The 21,459-nt window shown below is 44.7% G+C and overlaps 1 protein-coding gene across 1 annotated transcript in view; it reads right to left on the reverse strand.

Moving 5' to 3' along the window:
* Nucleotides 1-21,459, reverse strand: part of EXOC4 (exocyst complex component 4) — a 353,985-nt gene that overhangs the window by 149,709 nt on the left and 182,817 nt on the right. The gene's annotated exons all lie outside the window — the stretch shown is intronic.

Below are 21,459 nucleotides of genomic sequence, written 5' to 3' on the forward strand. Positions count from 1 at the left end.
ACAACCCTCCTTAATTATCCGGAGAGGGCAAGTGGCAAAGAAAGATGTTAGATCAAGTCCTTGGTGGGATCCATACATGGTGGTGGTGGCTGGATCACAACTTGTAAAGGCCTGGATTAAACCAGTCCTTCAACAACATCTGCACTGCATTTCTTCTCTCTTCCAAGCACAATTCAAAGTAGTTTGAAGTATTTATAACTGATCGATCTCTAAAAAGTCTGCCCTGATTTAGGAAAGCATCATCTACTCAATGTTCCCATTGCGAATTTAAAGTGCAGACACGAACACCCTATTATCAATAGCATACATATAGCATATTGAGAAAAAATACTAAGACAATGGTTCTAGAAAATTTTCTCCAAATGTAATGTTTGTATATTACCGTATTTTTTGCTCTATAAGACTCACTTTTTCCCTCCTAAAAAGTAAGGGGAAATGTGTGTGCGTCTTATGGAGTGAATGCAGGCTGCGCAGCTATCCCAGAAGCCAGAACAGCAAGAGGGATTGCTACTTTCACTGCGCAGCGATCCCTCTTGCTGTTCTGGCTTCTGAGATTCAGAATATTATTTTTTTTCTTGTTTTCCTCCTGCAAAAACTACGTGCATCTTGTGGTCTGGTGCGTCTTATAGAGCGAAAAATACGGTGATCGATACCACCTTTCTGTCCTCAAAAAAACATTCACTACCACTAATAACTACATTTTCAAGGTGCTTTATGCAGACTCCCTCAATAATTGCAACACTGCTGCACAGCTGGCTAGACTCTTATCACCATATTATAAAGGGGGGCCAGGAGAGAGAGGGAGAGGGAGAGAGGGGGGATGAATGTTGCCTGATGAATTCATGCCCAATTAGACATTTGAACTGAGGACAACCCAGATGATTGTTCTTCATCTTAAAAAGTAAAGGTGAAGGGACCCCTGACCATTAGGTCCAGTCGTGACCGACTCTGGGGTTGTGGCGCTCATCTCACTTTATTGGCCAAGGGAGCCGGCGTACAGCTTCCAGGTCATGTGGCCAGCATGCTCTGGCAAACCAGAGCAGCACATGGAAACGCCGTTTACCTTCCCGCTGGAGCGGTACCTATTTATCTACTTGCACTTCGTGCTTTCGAACGGCTAGGTTGGCAGGAGCTGGGACTGAGCAATGGGAGCTCACCCCATCGCAGGGATTCGAACCGCCAACCTTCTGATCAGCAAGTCCTAGGCTCTGTGGTTTAACCCACAGCACCACCTGTGTCCTGTTCTTCACTTACCCACTAAATAATGTCAACTTTGTACATAGCTTTCTACTCCTTGGAAACTTGTTGAACCCTCAAAATTTTTCAGGATACTTGCAAACCTAATTGAGTTCACTTCTCAGGATTGCAATAAAAATAAGTGGAACAACAGTGGTTCTACTAATTCTGTAACTGTGCATTTGCTTTTTAAAAAATCTGTTGTGAACTGTCTTGCACTTTCAAGACAGGCTAGCGATACGTTCTCATCGATACGCACTCAGTTTCAACATTCGACAATGAAATTTTATTTTCTCATTTCTGTTTAAGGAGGGTGGGAGAGAAAATATTAGCTCCTCTGAAACCTGTTTTCCAAATCCTACCACTTCATTTTCAGTTCTTTGCATGTAATTAACATTTCAAGTCTATCCTTTGTAATTCAACACAGACAAGCTCATCACAAACTTTTTCCTCTTCCATTTTTGCCCTTGAACTAAAAGGCATCAACTTTATGCAGCAGGAAGAAAGAACATGAGTGAGGGAGGGACTGGGATTAATAAGTTTGAAGTCAAAGCTAAATATCTACTAATGTTTCACAAGTTATTGCTACCTATCTAGGGACCGGAACAGTCTTAGGTTAACCAAAGTTTTCTTAAGATTTATCAATATCAGTCAAGGCTCCTGAGTGAATATTTGACTTTCTACTTGGGAGATGCTATTTGCATATCATCAGATAATTATGAGCCACAGGTACATTTCCTAGCCTCTTCCTCTGAATGTCGAAACTATGGAAATTCCTGAGATGAATGGCAATATTGGATGCTTTTTATTTTAAAAAATCAAGTCACAAGGGCCCAAAGGCTACCCATGCCAAGAGAAAAGGAAGATAATTGGGTTGTGTCCTTTCCAACATTTGTTTTATTCAGAAATGTGTCAGATCACACTCTCTGCTTTGTATGCAATTCAGAAGGCACTATGTATATTAATGCCAATACCTCCTGGCACATGGATTCTCACCAAGAACATTGCTATTCCCTGGGTTGCCTCTACATTTGATATACAAAGCCATTCCAGACTTACAAACATAATGAGGAGGAAAATAAAGTTCCCATTATTAAGCCTATCGAACAGCCCCTGTGATATCAGCTTTGGAGAGACAATTAATGGCAAGCCAGCTGGTCAAGGGCCCATGCCAGAAGGTCAGGCATTATCTCAACGGTGCTGCCATCCTCACAGCACATGTAGCACCCAAGAAGTTCAGATGCAGCATTGAAAAACCCTCACTTTTCATGCCTTGCCTATTCCAGGTTAAGTGGGGGGAAGTACTGCAAGTAGCAGCAGCCAACACCAGAAGCTTCAGAGTGCGCATGCAAGAATAGGTTGATCATGGCGCGATTCAGCCACCTGCCAGCATCCAGCTCCTGGCAGTTAGAGGATTGTCACTCAGCTATCTGAACATGAATCTGAAGGCGCCATAAATGTCAAAGAACAATGTCGTTTTGACCTTTGCAGAAGGAACATCATATTCACTGCTTTGTGACAGACACACCCTGAGGGCAATATGGAAAACCTCATATTGACAAATGTCAAACAAATCTTGGGGCATGTAATATCAGTACTCACCATTTCAGAAGTGAAATGAGCAACTGTCTACTTCTAATGTTCTACAAGGGAAGGCAACCCCAACCCACAGAAGTCCCACAAAACTCTTGGTGAACCACTGTGACCAAAAGCTATACTTTGGATCCAAATGTCAGCTGACCAACAAGGAGGCATGCTGGAACAGGGCCACTGGTGCAAAAGATGGCGACTGTAGAAAGAATGACAGAGGTACCCAAAGAGTGCACAACTTTCAGAAGAATGTTTATTTCAGAGATGGAGGCCAAACCAACCAGAAGTCACTCCAGCCTTCAAGTTAGTGTAACGAGAAACCAACAGCCCAACAGCTCCAGCCCAACAGGAGCCAAGGAAACAAGAACTACAAGGCTGTTACTTTATATTTGAGTGTCTAATGGACTCATATAGATAGGTAGATAGGTATAAAAATAAGTTACCCATATAAGCTACCCACGCTTTGGATGCAGATCATGTAAATGCAGAATCCATGCAAAACTGAGCCTGGGGTACTGAAAGCACAAAACTCAGTTCCTGTGGAAGGACATGAATAAAGAAGACTTCCATTCTTTCACCAGCTTTGCAGACTTTTACTTTCTCATTCTTTTTATTATTTTAAGGGTTGAGCAAATTCTTTCAGACATGTGGGGAAGCAAGCAAGATACAGAGACTGGTGTGGAGAGAGACACAAGTGGACAGCAACATCATAAGCAGTGGCGATCAATTCCGGATTCAATGTACTGCTTTATATTTGACAAGCACTCAAGTGGAGACTGGGAAACATAACTTGAAATGAAGTTACTATAAAGGCCTCAGAGGCAGGAGTGCCCCAAACTGATGGTCTTCCCAGCACACATAGCAGCTGTACTCTCCAAGTGGCCTGAGGAGGGTGCAGAGGCTTCTCTCTCTCCTCCTGCCATGAACTGACCACATTCGTGCCTCAAAGGGCTGCGCTCCATTCATCTCTGAGCAACATGGACTTCTTGGCAGACCCCAAGTGTCACCATGTAAAGGCTTTCCAACAACTCAGTGCGAAGCCCCTCTGGGCCAATGACCATCCCAGCATGCTGCTCAAGCGACAGGCCCTCTAACCACAGAAGCTCACAATGTCCTTTCCCCTCCAATGCCTTATTTTGCAGGAGGGATCACTACGGAGCTTGCCAAAGGGAGAGGACCTGCCAGGCTGAACTACAAAATTTGAACAGCTAATGCCCTGTGACATGCTGGGCTTGTGTGCAGAGGATTCTCATGGAAAGCGAGGATGTCCCCACCACCATCACCACTTTTGGTTATGATAAGGATATTTTTTTAAAAGTTAAAGCCCAAACCTGCGGAAAAAATCAGTCCAAGGTCAGGCTCGAAGTTATTTGTGTGTGCTTCTTTCTTTCTTTTTTCCCTTAGCTAGATTCATCTTAGTGGTTCAGCTGTTTCTGGATAGAACTAAACTATACACAGGAAAGTAACCAAGATAACGGCTACAGAAGAGGAGCAAAGATTTGGTTGGCAGTGGCTTTAGGGTCCAGTCTGTGTCCTGCATGGCTTGCCCTCTGCCTTTCTGGTTCTGACACCAGTCTGTAAACAAGAAATCCCGATAATGAGGGTGAGGAATGAATCACACTAACAAGCTGCACTCAGCAGAGGTGCATCCAACAGTTCTGAGGATTTCTAACCAAATGAAACTGCAGAAGCGCAGCTCCTTGTGTCCTTCTTTTGTCTCAGACGAGTGACACCAAAATATCGTATCTAAGCAAGGAAAACATTTTCACTGTTGGTAAAATGAAAAACTTCAGAGCCACAGACACCCAGCTGCAATCGCCTAGGCATTAAGGTTGATTGTCCGTTACTTCAACTCGACAAAGAGGGCCATTCCACAAGGGTGCCCCGATGAAGGTCTCTGAAGTGACAATCCCAAACAGTTCTGACAGCTTGACTTTTGTTGGCATTGAGCTGCTGGGACTTGCCATGAAACACAGGGAAAGCTGCCGCAAATGTCCTCAGGTGACACTGACATGCCCTTATGCAGGGCTCACTATCTCATGCCAGCTCCAGCTGGAGCAGGATTCATGCCTATTAGGCTCTGTACATATCTGTACTGTCAAGTCCTTGCTCTCCTGGTTTCAAAGATGGAAGGGTGGGGGAAAGAAGGGTGTGATGGATGGACTTTCACAATTATTTCCTAAAAGGATTCAGTGCTGCAGTTTGGGGGGGGAAAGGTCTTGACCTAATATCACGTTTGTTGTGGCCCAGGTAGGGGAAAGTGGGGTGGAAGAAGTAGGTACATTCAAATTCAGACATTTACTTATTTATTTATGGCATTTAGATGCCAACCCAATAAAAAAAAGAGGAAGCTGACAAAAAAAATTAAAATAGGTTCTCAGACTGTGGTACGTGCCTTTCAGGTGGTCCACGATGTGTCTGAATTACATATTCATATTGATTTTTAATTGTATTTTAATTGATTCTTTTATTTCTCATATTGTATTTTATTGTGTTCTGCTTAGATTTCATATTGAATTCAGATTGCTATGCAATAAAATACAATATTAGAAATAAAGGAAGCAACAAAAATACAATTTAAAATTACACAGCATCTAGCACAGCACACTACAGATGCTACAACTGGCAGAGGTCCACCATGATTCTCAGCACTTTTCAAGTGATCCAAGGGCACCGGAGGGGGGGAGTTTTAGGAGAGTCCACCACCTCTCATGGGAGTCTAATACACTGTCAAACAGCTCTTACCATCAGAAGATTCTTCCTGATGTTTACCGTATTTTTCGCACCATAGGGCGCACCGGACCATAGGGCGCACCCAGTTTTTAGGGGGGGAATTCAAGAAAAAAAATCTTTCCCCCCCCCCGCAGCCCCAAAGAGCAGCGTACAGGCTGCACACAACCTCTCCCTGCCGGAGGGGTTGCGTGCAGCTATGGATCAAGCCAAGGCAGCGAGCGGGATGGATCCCGCTCGCTGTTTTGGCTTCCCCTTTAGCCCCGTGCAGCCTCTCCTTGGCGGAGGGGCTGCACAGGGCTTTCCTGGCTTTCCTGGGAGGTGGGGGGATTCCCTCACCTCTCCCCAAAGCCCGCAGAAGCCGTGCAAACCCTTTAAAGAGATCACGGCTTCTCCTGGCTTTCCTGGGAGGCGGGGGATTCCCCCACCTCCCGCAAAACCGGCAGAAGCCGCGCGCCTTTTAAAAGGGCTGCACGGCTTCTCCTGGCTTTCCTGGGAGGCGGGGGGATTCCCCCGCCTCCCGCAAAACCGGCAGAAGCCACGCGCCTTTTAAAAGGGCTGCACGGCTTCTCCTGGCTTTCCTGGGAGGCGGGGGATTCCCCCGCCTCCCGCAAAACCAGGCTCCCCCCCCCAGCCTTCTAACCAAGTCGGGGGACAGCGGCAAAGGCGCGCTGCGCCCCTGCCGCTGTCCCCCGAGTTTGCGGGGCTGGCGACGGGGAGGAGCAGGCTTCTCCCCCCGCCAGCCTTCTAGACAAGTCGGGGGACAGCGGCAAAGGCGCGTTGCGCCTCTCCCGCTGTCTCCCGAGTTTGCGGGGCTGGCGACGGGGAGGAGCAGGCTTCTCCCCCTGCCAGCCTTCTAGACAAGTCAGGGGACAGCGGCAAAGGCGCGCTGCGCCCCTGCCGCTGTCCCCCGAGTTTGCGGGGCTGGCGACGGGGAGGAGCAGGCTTCTCCCCCCGCCAGCCTTCTAGACAAGTCGGGGGACAGCGGCAAAGGCGCGCTGCGCCCCTGCCGCTGTCTCCCGAGTTTGCGGGGCTGGCGACGGGGAGGAGCAGGCTTCTCCCCCCGCCAGCCTTCTAGCCAAGTCGGGGGACAGCGGCAAAGGCGCGCTGCGCCCCTGCCGCTGTCCCCCGAGTTTGCGGGGCTGGCGACGGGGAGGAGCAGGCTTCTCCCCCCGCCAGCCTTCTAGCCAAGTCGGGGGACAGCGGCAAAGGCGCGCTGCGCCCCTGCCGCTGTCTCCCGAGTTTGCGGGGCTGGCGACGGGGAGGAGCAGGCTCCCCCCCCGCCAGCCTTCTAACCAAGTCGGGGGACAGCGGGAAGGGCGCACTGCGCCTCTCCCGCTGTCCCCCGAGCTTGTGGGGCTGGCAGTGGGGCTCTCCTGAAGCCTGGAGTGCGAGAGGGGTCGGTGCGCACCGACCCCTCTCGCTCTCCAGGCTTCAGCGAAAGCCTGCATTCGCACCATAGGACGCACACACATTTCCCCTTCATTTTTGGAGGGGGAAAAGTGCGTCCTATAGTGCGAAAAATACGGTAATTGGAATCTCCTTTATTACAACTTGAATCCATTGGTTCCGGTCCTAGCCTCCAGAGCAGGAAAAAGCAAGATTGTTCCATCTTCCATGTGACAGCCTTTCAGATATTTGAAGACTGATACCACGCCTACTCCCAATCTCTTCTTTACCAAGCTAAACATACACATTTTCAGATCCCTGATAATCCCAGTTGCCCTCTGCTGAACATGTTCCAGCTTGTCAATAACCTTCTTAAATTGGGGTGCCCAGAACAGGACTGTCATTAATAAAACAAAAAAACAAAGATTTTTTGAAAAACAAAAAAAGCTAAATCAAGGAGAATGTTAAAAGTTATTGAAAGCATGAAAAGCCACCTAAAAGCTGTGTCTTCGCTTGGTGCCAAAGTTACAACTCTCCACACCCAACAGACTTGTTAGGAGAAGGCATTCCACAGCAGATGCCACCATGAAAAAGGGCTCCACCCCATGTTGCTACTGAACAAACCTCTCCTAATCATGGAATGGTAACCTTAAGAGCTTGGGCAGGCAAATAAGGGAGATATGCTCCTTCAAATGGGTTGATATGGCAAAGAACTTGGAGGTGAGGTTTAACAAGAAAATTGAAATCTATAGAATAAAGGGAGTTGGAAAGAAGGTAGAAAGCTAAACTAATGAAAAGAGAGGTTGCCTATTTTTATTTATAAATAAGGAGCCCATAGTGTATATGACAAGGATTAAAAAATAAGAATAAAAGCATGGGGCGAAAAGTGCTCTCTGGTCCTTGCACAGCTTCTGTCCATGCCTGCACAAGGGAAGACAGAACCTGATGCAGCTTTCAAGGAAATAACAACTTCCTTTCCTCTACTGTTGTCTGGAAAGGCCCTTAGCACAGCCTTTTAAATGAATTTCTTCCAAAGACAACTTTTCATTCAATGCAACCATGCTTCTTCTGTTCAAGATAAACGTGGCCGGGGGAGGGGGCCGGGGCTGCAATTGTGAAGCTTAACGGCAGTGCATGATAAATAAAAAGAGGGAAAGTTGCTTCTAGGCTGAAGCTGGCCTTTTCGTGGAGGTGAAGTGCCAGCAGGAAATCTCCTCCTATTCCCCTCCCTCCGCAAACCTTACAAAAGTTGGGTGAATTTCAAAACTTTTCCATTGTGCACCAGGGTGTTTTGATCTTCTGCGCTGTGATCTCTTCGTTTGCTCGGGCCCTAACTAGACCAGGGACCTCAGAAAATGCTGCCAGTCACTTTCATCAAAATGAAACCTGGCAGAAGAGCGAGTTTTACCTGGAGCTCTGGAGACCTATTAGGGGGAAACTGGACCTGGCAGTTCTTTGGATCTTTTCCTCCCCCTTTCTCACAACACTTGAGTGTTATTTCCAGAGGGCTTTAAAGTGGCTTTTCATAATCACACTAATGATATTGACAGAGCATTCTGCCTGTTTTATCCACAATTTCAGGACTGCAAGGATACTAAAGATTTCCCAGGAACCCAGGCCAAAGCTTGGCCTCATTACTCAACAATGCTATATCATTGCTAACAGCAGCCAGGGCTGCTGCACTGCAATGTAGGGTACACTATCAAGTTTAAATTGGCCAGTGGGTCATACTAGAATTGTCAACTAACTAGGAAAGAGAATAAGAAGGGAGGGAAGGGGGGGGGGAGACAGCTAAAACATTATTATTATTATTATTATTATTATTAGTAGTAGTAGTAGTATACTTAGTATACTTAGTATACTTAGTATACTTAGTATACTTAGTATACTTATTATTATTTGATATTGTTGCTGCTGCTCCTGCCACCAGAATTTTGAGGGGTATCCAAGGTTATTTGATTCAGCATTATCATCCCCATCTAGTACAGTGGTACCTCTGGTTGCATACTTAATTCGTTCCGGAGATCTGTTCTTAACCTGAAACTGTTCTTAACCTGAAGCACCACTTTAGCTAATGGGGCCTCCCGCTGCCACCGCGCAATTTCTGTTCTCATCCTGAAGCAAAGTTCTTAACCCGTAATATTTCTGGGTTAGCGGAGTCTGTAACCTGAAGTGTATGTAACCTGAAGCGTATGTAACCCAAGGTACCACTATATATGTGTTTGAAGTGTGCAACCACACATCGTTTAGCCCGGACACTGAGATCCAGCGCTAAGGGCCTTCTGGCGGCTCCCTCATTGCGAGAAGTGAGGTTACAGGGAACCAGAGAGAGGGCCTTCTCGGTAGTGGCGCCCGCCCTGTGGAACGCCCTCCCTTCAGATATGAAGGAAATAAGCAGCTATCTTCTCTTTAAAAGACATCTGAAGGCAGCCCTGTTTAGGGAAGTTTTTAATATTTAATGCTGTATTGTTTTTAACACTTGATTGGAAGCCGCCCAGAGTGGTTGGGGAAACTCAGCCAGATGGGCGGGGTATAAATAATATATTATTATTATTATTATTATTATTATTATTATTATTATTATTATTCACACACTAAAGAGCATTGATGGGCAAACTGAGCCATTTGGCTTGTGGCTAAGAGAGCTCTCTGACTAAAAATGGAGAAAATAGTAGGGTTATTTCTGAGCCTTTTTAAAACCCCACCCCACAGTGGTGTTTGTGGCAACAGCAGATAGATCCAGCCTTCATCCTTGGCATGTGAGCCATCATGACTGTATTTCCCAGGGCATGTGGGCTGGCTGCTGCTGTTGGAAAGGAAGGGATTAAAGACCTGTCTACCACTGCCACTGCAGCAAAGTACAGGGGAGGCAAATTAACTGGGGTGGGCGATAGCTCAAAAGAGATGGGTAAAGAGGGGAAGTCAAGGTTGTAAGCAGAGGATGAATGAAAGCCCTTACTTGGGTAGCAGAGTGAGGAGAGGCCTATGTTTTGGAAAGGGGGCAGAGAGGTAAGAAGGGATCAAGCTGCACGTGAAGTCAAGAATGCTGCAGGGTTTGAATCTCACGTATTCAAACAGTGAGGCAGATACATATTGTTATTTCTGCATGCAAGGAGCAAACTTCCCCACAGTCACAATACAAATGGCACTTCTGCTGCGTTCTCCCCCAGCAGGACACTCACTCGATAAGAGGCTTTCTACAAAAAGCCAATATAAAAACTTAATAGAAGATGCTCTTCCATAGTTTAAAAGGCATCCCGGAGCACCCACTTCATTAGTTCTAAGTGCTGTTCTAGGAAGTAGCACTTAAGATGTTATTCTTTAAAATAAAAAAGTGACACTCCTGCATCCCTCTGTCTCAATTTATTTCACGGTATTTGCAGAGAGCAGAAAGTCAAAAGCAATACTGCAAACCAAACAATATAAATAAGTCTAAATCACTGACATTAAACTGTGCTCCTTGGCTTTTACAACACAGAGTCGCCACTATCAGGCGGCACAATTGAATTTAAAGGTTCATTTCACAAATTAAATCTTGGCTGTGTTGTACAGGCCAGACTTCCTACAGAAGCGAAAACAGTTTATTGGTGGTCACGGTCCTTCACATACAGCGTGATTCTCTGGGAATGCTTTTCATAAAGAGCTACCACCTCTTTCAAGAAGTTAAAATGGAATCGTCAGGATTTGGGCCACAGCCGGTCAGAAACCTCTCACATGAGCCCCACTGAAATGAATGAGAGCGGGACAAAGGGCACATAATATTATTTCAGTGGCTACTTAGGAAGTTGCCCCATGGTCTCTGGTCTCTCTAGTTCAGTACTGTCAACACTGACTGGCAGCACCTCCCCAGGGTACTCTCCCCGCGCTACCTGGAGATGCCCAGGATTAAGATGCTTCACCAATGAGCAATGGCCATTCTCCATTAAGACACATTCCTGCTGAACTATGCTCCCTTTCCCTGGCAGGTAAGTCCAGAAGTACAGTAAAATTCCCTGCCAGTTTGATCCTACAATCCTAATTTTTGACCACATTTCTCCCCATCCGGAGAGAAGTATTATTAAACCGCACAAATAAAGGAAAAAGGCAGGCAGGCCTAGCTTGGTGGTTAAACATGAAAATATATTTATTTACATATATAAAGGAGCAGGGATAGCAGCTATTAACTACACACGTTTACAAGAAATATCCAATAGCAATTTAATCCACAAGCCTTTAAGATAAGATGATATATTAAACACAAACATATTTTTTATCTTGCTTTAAGATTCCCTAAATGCTTTTTATTCCTCTTAGGCTAAAAAAGGCTTGGGGAATGTCCCATAATGGGGCACTTAGTCAAAATGCTAGTGGGTGTCAACTTTTTTTATCTGGTAAGCAGCATAAAATACTCCTTGTACCAAAATCTAAGCCTCCTAAACATAGTTTTTGAAGAGCAGCAATCTCCAGATCCAAAGCAGGTTATTTTTTTTAATGCTCAGGCTCCAACTTTGTCAGGTGGGGTTGGGTCCTTCAAAGACATAAGTGTGCTTGGTGCGCCTTATTTATTGCTCCCTTCCTTGGTCCTCAACCTTTCATATGCATCTGTAGGGATCTGCTCTTAATTTTATTTTATTTTAAGAATATGCTCATTTTAAAATCTTTTAACCAATGAATGTTTCCATCCCAAAATTCTAATCTGATACCTCCAATGCTATCGTTGTATGACTGTCAACCAATTGTTAAATGCAAATAAAGGTAAAGGGACCCCTGACCATTAGGTCCAGTCGTGGCCGACTCTGGGGTTGCGGCGCTCATCTCGCTTTATTGGCCGAGGGAGCTGGCGTACAGCTTCCAGGTCATGTGGCCAGTATGACTAAGCCGCTTCTGGCAAACCAGAGCAGCGCATGGAAATGCCGTTTACCTTCCCGCCGGAGCGGTACCTATTTATCTACTTGCACTTTGACGTGCTTTCAAACTGCTAGATTGGCAGGAGCAGGGACCGAGCAACGGGAGCTCATCCCATTGCGGGGATTCGAACCGCCAACCTTCTGATCAGCAAGTCCTAGGCTCTGTGGTTTAACCCACAGCGCCACCCGTGTCCCTTAAATGCAAGTACACTTACACAAAATGATTCCAACCATTCTCAACGGCACACCTTTTATACAGTTGCTCTGTGTACCCATTCAGCATTCAGCCCAGAAACATCAACTGGCTCAAATAGCTGCATTCAGATTGTTGGCTGGGGCTGGTTATATATGGAACATATGACTTCCTTCCTAGAGCAGCCCCACTGGCTACTGCTCTGTTTCTAGACACAGTTCAAAGTGCTGGACATCACCTATAAAACCCTGCATGGCTTAGGTCCAAGCGATCTGAAAGATTGTATTCCCTCATACGAACTTGCATGGCTTTTGAGATCTTCAGGGGAAGTCCTGCCACCCTCACAGGCACACTTGGTGGGGATGAGGGAGAGGGCCTTCTTGGTGGCTGCCCCAAGACCTCAGAACTCCCTCCTTAGAGAAGCTAGACTGGCTCCCTCCTTGCTGTCCTTCTGCCAGCAGGTGAAAACTTTATTGGTTCCAACAGGCTTTTGGGAATTGACTGCTTGTAATTAAAGAGATGGCACCATGCTGTTTTTTTATTGTGATTACTGGTATGTTTTAAAACAGATTTTATATATGTATATATTCTTAATTCTATCAATGTTCAATTGTATTTTAATGATTGATCGTTCTATGTTTTTAGTGGTTATTGTTTTAATCTGTAAGCTGCCTTGAGTCACCATCTGGGGGAAAAGTGGTGTATTATTATTATTATTAATATTATGATTATTACATAACAATAGTAGTAGTAGTAGTAATAGTAATCTACAACTTTCCTAAGCAATGTAAGGTGAACTGGGAAAATAGCACAAACAAGCAGTGAATGGGTGTCTTCTTGCCACTTGGTTCCAACGATTGAACACAATGCAGAGGCATTCATCACTGCCAAGAGGCTTTTGAGTCTAGAAATTTTTCCTAATGTTGTATGAAACCTGCAGCTTCAGTTCCTCAGTCAAAAGCTTCAGCAAAAAAAATTACCCTGCTCTTTACATAGCTGGGCCCCAAAGCATTTATGCACCCAGCATGATGTTAGAAACTGCATGCTGTGCGGGTGTTTTGACACCTTTCATCTCATCACTTCGATACATTCATTAATTAAGACTTAGCTCAACAGTATAATGCAGCAGGCACTGTTGGCCTGGCCCAGACACCGTAACCGTCATCTTGCTATTTTGTATATGTAGACCTAATTAGGTGATGTATAATTTCGGAAACACGAGAGAGGAGGTAAATCATGTTAGTTAAATCATGCTAGTTACCATTAGATGAAGTTGTAAACAGGGGTCAATTGTCAATAACGTTCTTGCACCCACCCTGACTTGTGTTCCTCACTTTACATTGAAAGGAGAGTTAAAATGAGATAAAATGTTTGTTCTAAATTAGAATCCTGCCTCCCAATAGCAGCAAAAATAAGGGGGGGGCCTAACTGCAGGAAAAGAGCAATGCCAGGTAAATGACTGAGAGAAAATAGAAAGCGATATCAGAAGTGAAGTCCCTTTGGTGAGGAGTCTGTAAGAGAAATTTATATAGATTCAACTGAAGGAATGGGTTTCCCAAACCCAAAACTGACTGTGCAGGCAGTTTGAAACTGCACCAAAATCCCTATTTTTCCTTAGCTAAAATGCTTTAACTTGAGCTCTTGAGCCAAAACCCAGCTGTATAAATAAGTGCTCAAACTCTCTCCCTTATCAGTCCATGAAGGCCGGTAATGACGGATGGCTTTGTCCATTCCAAAGTGGAACAGGGATGACACTCTGGGCCTTATCTTACATCCTGACCACAAAGACCACAAGACGCACAGACCTAGTCTGGGAACAGCGCCAGAGTGTGTTCTTGGAGTTGGTGACCTCTTGCTCCAAGATAAGAGTATAAGAACAGGAATATCCTTTTATGGTCAGAAGTACAGGAAGGAATACCCTTTTATGGTTAAGAATACAGGAGCAGGAACATATGTGATGTCAGCCTGCGTGTATAGGCTGACGTGGTTGGATTCCTAGGGAAGGAGGGAGAGGGTGCCTGGAGGATATATATACTGCATGAAATTTCTCATTTCTTTGGACTTGCTGTGGACTGACCACGCAGGTGCCTTTCTGCTGTTCCGGAGAGCAGAAATAAAGAACTCTTTCTCTGAACCAACCCTCGGTGTCATTTGACTTCCTTCCTCCTGTCTGGGAGCAACGCAGACCCAATCGCTGAACTCCAATAAGGCTACACAACAAATCCCTAGCTTTAAAAGGGCAATACCTATGCACACTTTAAATAAAGCACCTTCTCACAGAACATAATTGTGATAATAGAACATGATGCTGGGAAATCTGAACCACTATGGGACTTGTAGTGCCAAAAAGATACCTATGCATCCAAATAAGTATAATCAGAGTTCTAAGAACATTGTTCAGGGTGAATAAAACTTCTTTTGCTAACGGTGATTGGTCTTTTGATAAATGCTTCACCACTGTGGAATGTGAACCTTCACATCAAAATCAAGCATTTAACAAAAGTTTTTTTGCAGTGCTCCATTTGTAAGCCTATGAAACAATTCTTGATTTTTCATTATGCAAGATCTGGAAATATCTGACCAATATATCTATAGGGTTTTATAGGGGACTGGTACCTCTAGTGTGGGACACACTGTGCTCTTTCTGGGATAGTCCATCCACCTTTGGTCCCCACCCTGCACTCAACTCTCAACTGTGACTCCTAAAAGCTGTCAGCATGAGACAGCAGCCAATAATCTGTATGATGGGTATACCCTACTGGAAAAGATTACTGGTGATGGTGGTGAGGTGACTCCTTGGAAAGATCTCTCACTAATTTTCTAAATGACCATATGGGAAATCCAACAATTTTATATTTCCGTTTGAAATAAGGGCTTTTCTATATGGTTACTTTCAACATGAAGGATTTACTCTCAGCATGAAGGATTTATAGATGACATGAGCATAAGCTTGAGGAACATCAGATTTCCTACCAGAAAGAAATCGTTTTTATATTCTTTCTTTTTTCAAAAGGGTTAAGCTCAGGGACTTCTCTGCAAAATGCTTCAGAAAGAAAAACTAGCCACGCACTGCAACCTCAATTGTTTCCTGGTGGCTGGTGCACCATGTCGGAACACTCTACATTTCTGAGCTACCAGGCAAGACTTTGAATGCCACATATGACTGTCAGGCACTCGTATTATCGGATGTGTCAAAATGTGTATATTGTTTAGTTCTGCACCAAGTTTGTTTGGGGAGAGAGCTGGAGAGAGAGGGGACCGATGACAGGCTGTCTTGATTTATAGAGCAGACAAAACATCTTTGCAAAATCCAAACTTGACTGATCAGATGTAGCACCTTCCCTGACAAGATGGGAACAAGACAAATGCATCACACAGGAAAGGGGATTTTGTTTCTGCTGCTTCCAGGTGCTCGTGTGTCAGCGGAAGGAAGGGGAGCTTTATTGGCTGTCGGAGGAAATGAACAGCCTCACCTGAAGGATTTTCATAAGCTGTCACCTCTAATAAGGCATGTGCAACAAGATTGTCAGCTCTCATAAAGCATTAACAATGGCACACAAATGAACACAGTGGCCTGGTTTGCATATCACATTAATCCATAGCTTGTTTTTAACTATGGTTTAATGTGGCACATGAAGCAGGCCATACACTGATTGTACAATGAGCTGTTTCTTAAATTGTCCTTTATAATTCGGTTATATACAGCACAGAATTTTGGAGACCCAGAAGAAAGAGTAAACAAAAGTATAGATGATCCAGTTCTAACATCTGTTGCTCCCTCCCATACACTGTCTAAAGTTTCATGTGGGGCTGCAATTGGGAGTCAGATGGAAGCACTAAACATGGGCTCTTTGCAACGTTCTGTCTACTAGTGCAAGGGCTCTAAAGCTAGTGGACAGGTAAGTTTTAATGTTGTGCAACTGTTCTGCTAACAGAAACTCACTGCACAACAGATTGTGCAATCTACTGTGCAACAAATTCACCAATAACGTGCCTCTGTGTTATCTTGTGCAACAGCTTTCTGCGGGCACAATTTTTTTTGCCAGCAGAGCAAGTATAACACTATGCGACTTTAGCTTAGCAATAAATTAGATACAACCCCTTTTGAATGCACAGTTTATGTCATCATGGGACCTTTTGCTTTGTTTTGCACTAGTGATCATGAACCTTTTGTGTGTCGAATCCAGAGGCAACTGTTTGAACACTTGGTACCTTCCCCTGATCTTCTACAGAGAACCAGAACATTCCTGCAAGGAGAGACAGAAAGTGGGAGGTGGCTACATCCCCTGCTGGAGTGCATACAATGGGTAAATATGGCCCTTGGATGAAAAAGGGTTAACCACCCCTGTCCTGAAGGCTCCGAATGAATTTAACCAATCCACACCAACCCAAAAGCTCCTAACACACAAGCAATACTTAGAAGGTTTAATAGAAGTTTCTCATTGACTTTCAAAATCCAGTTCTAAGGTCTCAAAATCCCTCTGACTTTCAAAATCCAGTTCTAAGGTCTCAAAATCCCTCTCAAAATCCCTCATCACTCAAGCTCTTCAGGGTAATGACCCTCTGTGACAACAGCACAGCTAAGCCAATGGCAGCAAGAGAGGCCATGACATCTCTGCATGCAGAGCCCCATTTACAGCGTATGACCCCAAAAAAACCAAACAAAAAACCTCCCCACAGAACAACAGGAAGACTGAAGAAATAACAAAAGTCGCAGTTATTACAAATGGTTCACCGTCTGGGAAAAAATTAAAATTAATGCCCGGTGTGCTCTGAATCAGAGCAGAATCTCTGGCATGTGACCCCACCTACCACAAATACGTTCTTCCTTTGCTATTACATCACTATGATGCAACAGAGGTTGCTCTGATCTCTCAAACAAAAAATCCATCAACATTTAATGAAGAAATAAGGGCAAGATATGTGGAATAGAAGCTGTCATTTTACATTTGGAGGACTCAGGTTCCCCCAAATGTAAAATATTGTGAATCTGATTGCCTAAAAGCAGTTCTGGGTCATTACAAAATGGAGCTTTCCAGCAGGCTAACACCCCTGAAGATGGCAGCTTCCTGCCACTCATTGAGTTTATCCAAGACAAGATATTGGTGGTTATTTAGCCTTCCCTCACTACATCAGAGGCAGAGATCCAAGAGTCGGTGATGGATGTACCACCGTCAGCTTTCCATCCAAGCAGTCTGTTGCCTGACAGATGCCGTCTCCTCCAAGACAGAGGAAAACTGGGGTGTCAGGCTCGTTTAACTTCTCCACCCTTTTGTGACATACAAACAAAGTGATTTGGATAGAACTACTGCTTTCGGGCCAATAAGCCCCTTCACTCCTTTCCCTGCAACCATTTTTAATTGCTGCCTGATATTAATGAAGTGTGGCTGATACTGAGATATCCTAGCAGCCTTGGCACCCAGCATTCAAAGGATTAGGACTAACAGCATTTGCACAGTCTGAAACGCTATGATCTCCACCCCTCTCCCTCCTGTTTACAGCTCCTTCACTGCCTTCCCTCCACCAGCCTTGAGACTGCAGACATCTGTTATCCAATTGTCTGGTAATAAACATACTCCATAAAGCATATGTAAAATTATTATTACCCTGAAGAGCCAAGTGCCTTTCAAACGGCAGCTGAAACCAACAAAAGGAAAACTCATCGGTGGTGAACAAACGCTACACCCAGCTTGGTGGCCGGGCTGAGATTCCTTAGCCCACTCAGCAACTCACAGGATTTGGTCAACCTCGTTTCCTTCCCACCAATGGGAAATGTGCAACCATAGAGCAACACCACCCTCTGCCTAGAATACTAGCATCTGAGCAGATGTTGGCTTTCAATGGATGACAGAGACGGTGACCAAACTTCTTTCATAGTGCTAATTTTCATACTTCAGCACCTCCCACAATATCTAATCAAGGAAACATCATGTGTGTGTATTCCTCATCAGGCTGGATGTCTAATTAGCTTTTCATAACTTTGTAAAAATCTATTCCCAGGAATCAACTCCTTTCAAAGAACCACTTGCCTGTTAGAAAATAATATCTGCTATTCATTTATTACATGCAAGTGAGCCCCATTAAGCGCTGGTAATTAATCTGGGCCTTTGTGCATTACACTTGTCCTGCTGGAAATTAGGCTGTCTACTTCAGAGCCAACACATCCCTCCACTCCCCATTTCTGGCTTGCTGTTCCCAATAAAAGGTTGAGAGATACAGCTTCAACGCTTTGTGTTCATTCATATGTTTACAGATGGGAGTGCTTGTGTTGACCTTATTCTCTAGCACAGGGCTTCCCAAACTGTGTTCTGTGTGGTCTGCAGGCTCCATGCAAGTGGTCCCCAATATGTTTGTAAAAATACAATGAATAACCATACAACATATAGGACAGCACATTACAATTGCTCAGCAATTTTCAAGTGGTCTATGGGGAAAAGGTTTGGGAACCTTTGCTCAAGCACCTATACCCAAGAACTGGTAAGCTAAGGATTGGGACCTGCAGGGTACCACGAGGATGAGGAGCACTGGCCATAGCAAGGCTGATATATCCTTGACATGCAGGATTACTCACAAGTTGTTCCCAGTAATGTTAATGAGACAAACTGCCTAATATGTAGGGTTGAGATTGCAGTCTATATTGCACTAAAGTATCTCTGTGTTGAGTATCTGGCTGGCTACTGCTGAAAAACAACAATAACGGAGTAGATGGATCTTAGTTTCAAATCCATCAGAGACCTATGCTGCTGGTCATTTTTCATTTAGATGCTAGTTCTTAACAGGTCCCCTTTATTGGCTCCCCAGTTCTGGATTTCCAGCATTGTACCATTATTGTCGCCCTGCGGGGATAATTCCTTGCAATCTTGGGTGGATGTACTTTCAAGGATGGGTCCAGAAAATGGTCTAAGGCCCACCCCATTTCCCCCCAGCAGACCACCTGAAAACTGGTTTTGTGTGAACCACAATGGCTTTTCTGCCTGTTCCAGCAACTGTAATGCACTGTGCCAGATGCTGTGTTATTGCTTCTTTTATTTCTTATGTTGTATTTTTATATGTTGTATTACATATAATGCAATATAATACATGTAATATAATTCTTATGCTGCATTACCATTTGCATCCCATAGAATTCTAGCTGTAATAAAATACTGTAGAAATAATATTAGAAGCAATGAAAATACAATTAAAATCAGCAGTGTCAGGAATGTTTGTGAACTACCCGTGCACATTCTGAAAATCACACACATAGAAAGTATGGCTTGTGTCTGTCTGCTAGCCCCCCTAGTCATTGGCTGAATTATTGTGATGTAACAACAGAAAGTTCACAAACACTCTAATTATTGAAAGGGGGAAAGCTTGGTTGCAGGAGATAAATAGCCCTGTTTGTTCCTTCAGAAAAAAATGCCACACCAGAGGAAGGAGGCAGAAAACATAGTGATTTCCCTGCTGAAATTTGTCACCACCCAAATCTACATTCTTACCCACAAGACAAGGATCCCTTCAGCCCTCTGTAGAAGAGTCTTGAGCATCCATCTCAGCCTTTCCTAACGATGCAACACTTGGTCATTGCAGCACAGTAGCTGTAGGTGTGTCAGTCACAGAAAGAAGCCAGGTTTCTTGCCTTGATGGATACTGCACTGAAGACACCATTGTACTCTAAGCCTGTTCCTCTCTATCAGCCTCCACTACAAGGCTAGCCTGAGTAGGAGGGCTTCTGTTGTAAATCCATTTCTCCTCTCCCCCGCAGTTATTGATGTGCTACTTGGCAAGGGGGGGAAAGTAGGTTAAGATGTAGCAAATGCCATCTTTTTTCCTCCCCGTGTGACAAGCGTATTGTACAATGAGAAGAGATCTTTCCGTCGTAAATCTTGCCCTAACCGTTTTTATGACACACATTATTTCCACTGCCTACCCATCAAGCTGGTAATGAAACCAAAGTGTGTCATGAAAATTGCTATTCAAAATGTGTCATCTGTGTTTGACAGAGGCTGGGGCGGGGAGGAGGCGAAAAGGGGGGTGGGAGAAGAGAGAGGAAGTTTTCATTATGCCTTACACGCTTGTTGAATGTCAGCAATGAAGATAATATCTGATCGCCCATGACAAGCTGACAGAAACGCTAAAGATGAACAGCCAGAACTACACGCCGCGGTGAAGCGGTCACTTTGAAGAAAGCGTTTCCCTAACAGTCGTCTTTCCTGTCACAACGCGGTGGCTGATGATTTTATGAAATGCGCTCTAAGCCAGCAAGAGTTTATTGACATCAGAGTCATTAGCTGCAAGTACTTCACAAACACAAGGAATCTAAACAGATTGCTTGTCAACTGGTGTTGCTTCGTTGTTGTTTTTAACAAGGCACGTAGGTTTGCAAATCAACGCTTCCCTTGCTTTAAAAGCACTGAGGGGTGGGAGAAGGAGGAGGACCAAGCATGGTGCCCTGCACCTTCTAATTCATGCAACAATTTTTTATTTATTTTTACAACAGGACCACTTGGGTGTAGCAACTCTGTGTGGCCAAGGAAGTCCCTGGGGCATTCTTTTTTTTCAGCCACGAACCTACTCAATGGCTGCAGACAGGCTCAACCTCACCTCACACCCAGTCCTGGCTCATCCTAGTGCTTGTTGTAAGCAGAAGTAAGATAATGCAATGTATGTGAACATTTTGGTGGTTTTTAAAATTATGCATAAAGTGGACCATCACTGAATGGCAGAGTGCACACTTTGCATGCACAAGGTCCCCAGCATCTCCAATTAAAAAAGTATCAGGTAGCAGGTGATATGAAAGTCCTCTGCCCACGACCTTGGAGATCCCCTGCTGTCTCTGTTACTAGCTTCAGAGCAGACAAAAAGAAAGTACTGTTTCAAACAATAAGAGCATGGGTAGGCATACTAAGGCCAAGGAGCCGGAGCCGGCCCAATCGCCTTCTCAATCTGGCCTGTGGACGGTCCGGTAATCAGCATGTTTTTACATGAGTAGAATGTGTCCTTTTATTTAAAATGCATCTTTGGGTTATTTGTGGGGCATAGGAATTTGTTAATTCCCCCCTCCAATATAGTCCGGCACCCCACAAGGTCTGAGGGACAGTGGACCGGCCACCTGCTGAAAAAGTTTGCTGACCCCTGATTAAGAGCATAGGAACAGCCCTGCTGAATCAGGCCAAAGGCCAGTCTAGTCCAGGATCCTGTTCTCACATTGACCAACCACAAGAAGGATGGGATTGCAATAGCAGCACGCTCTTCTCTAATTATTCCCATAAGCACCATTTCCTCTGCTCTGTTGTTCAGGTCATCACCCTGCCCTCCTTCAAGTTCTTTCACAAGACTCAGACTCTCATAGCCCAGCCCCTGAACCCATTTGACAGTGACTCTCAACTGGGGAGTCCAGATCACAGGAGAGCTGCTGCATCCAATATCATCTCTAAGGAAGGAACTTCCTAGGGA

This window comes from Podarcis bocagei (genome assembly GCF_964188305.1).
Source record: "Podarcis bocagei genome assembly, chromosome: 10".
Classification (NCBI taxonomy): domain Eukaryota; kingdom Metazoa; phylum Chordata; class Lepidosauria; order Squamata; family Lacertidae; genus Podarcis; species Podarcis bocagei.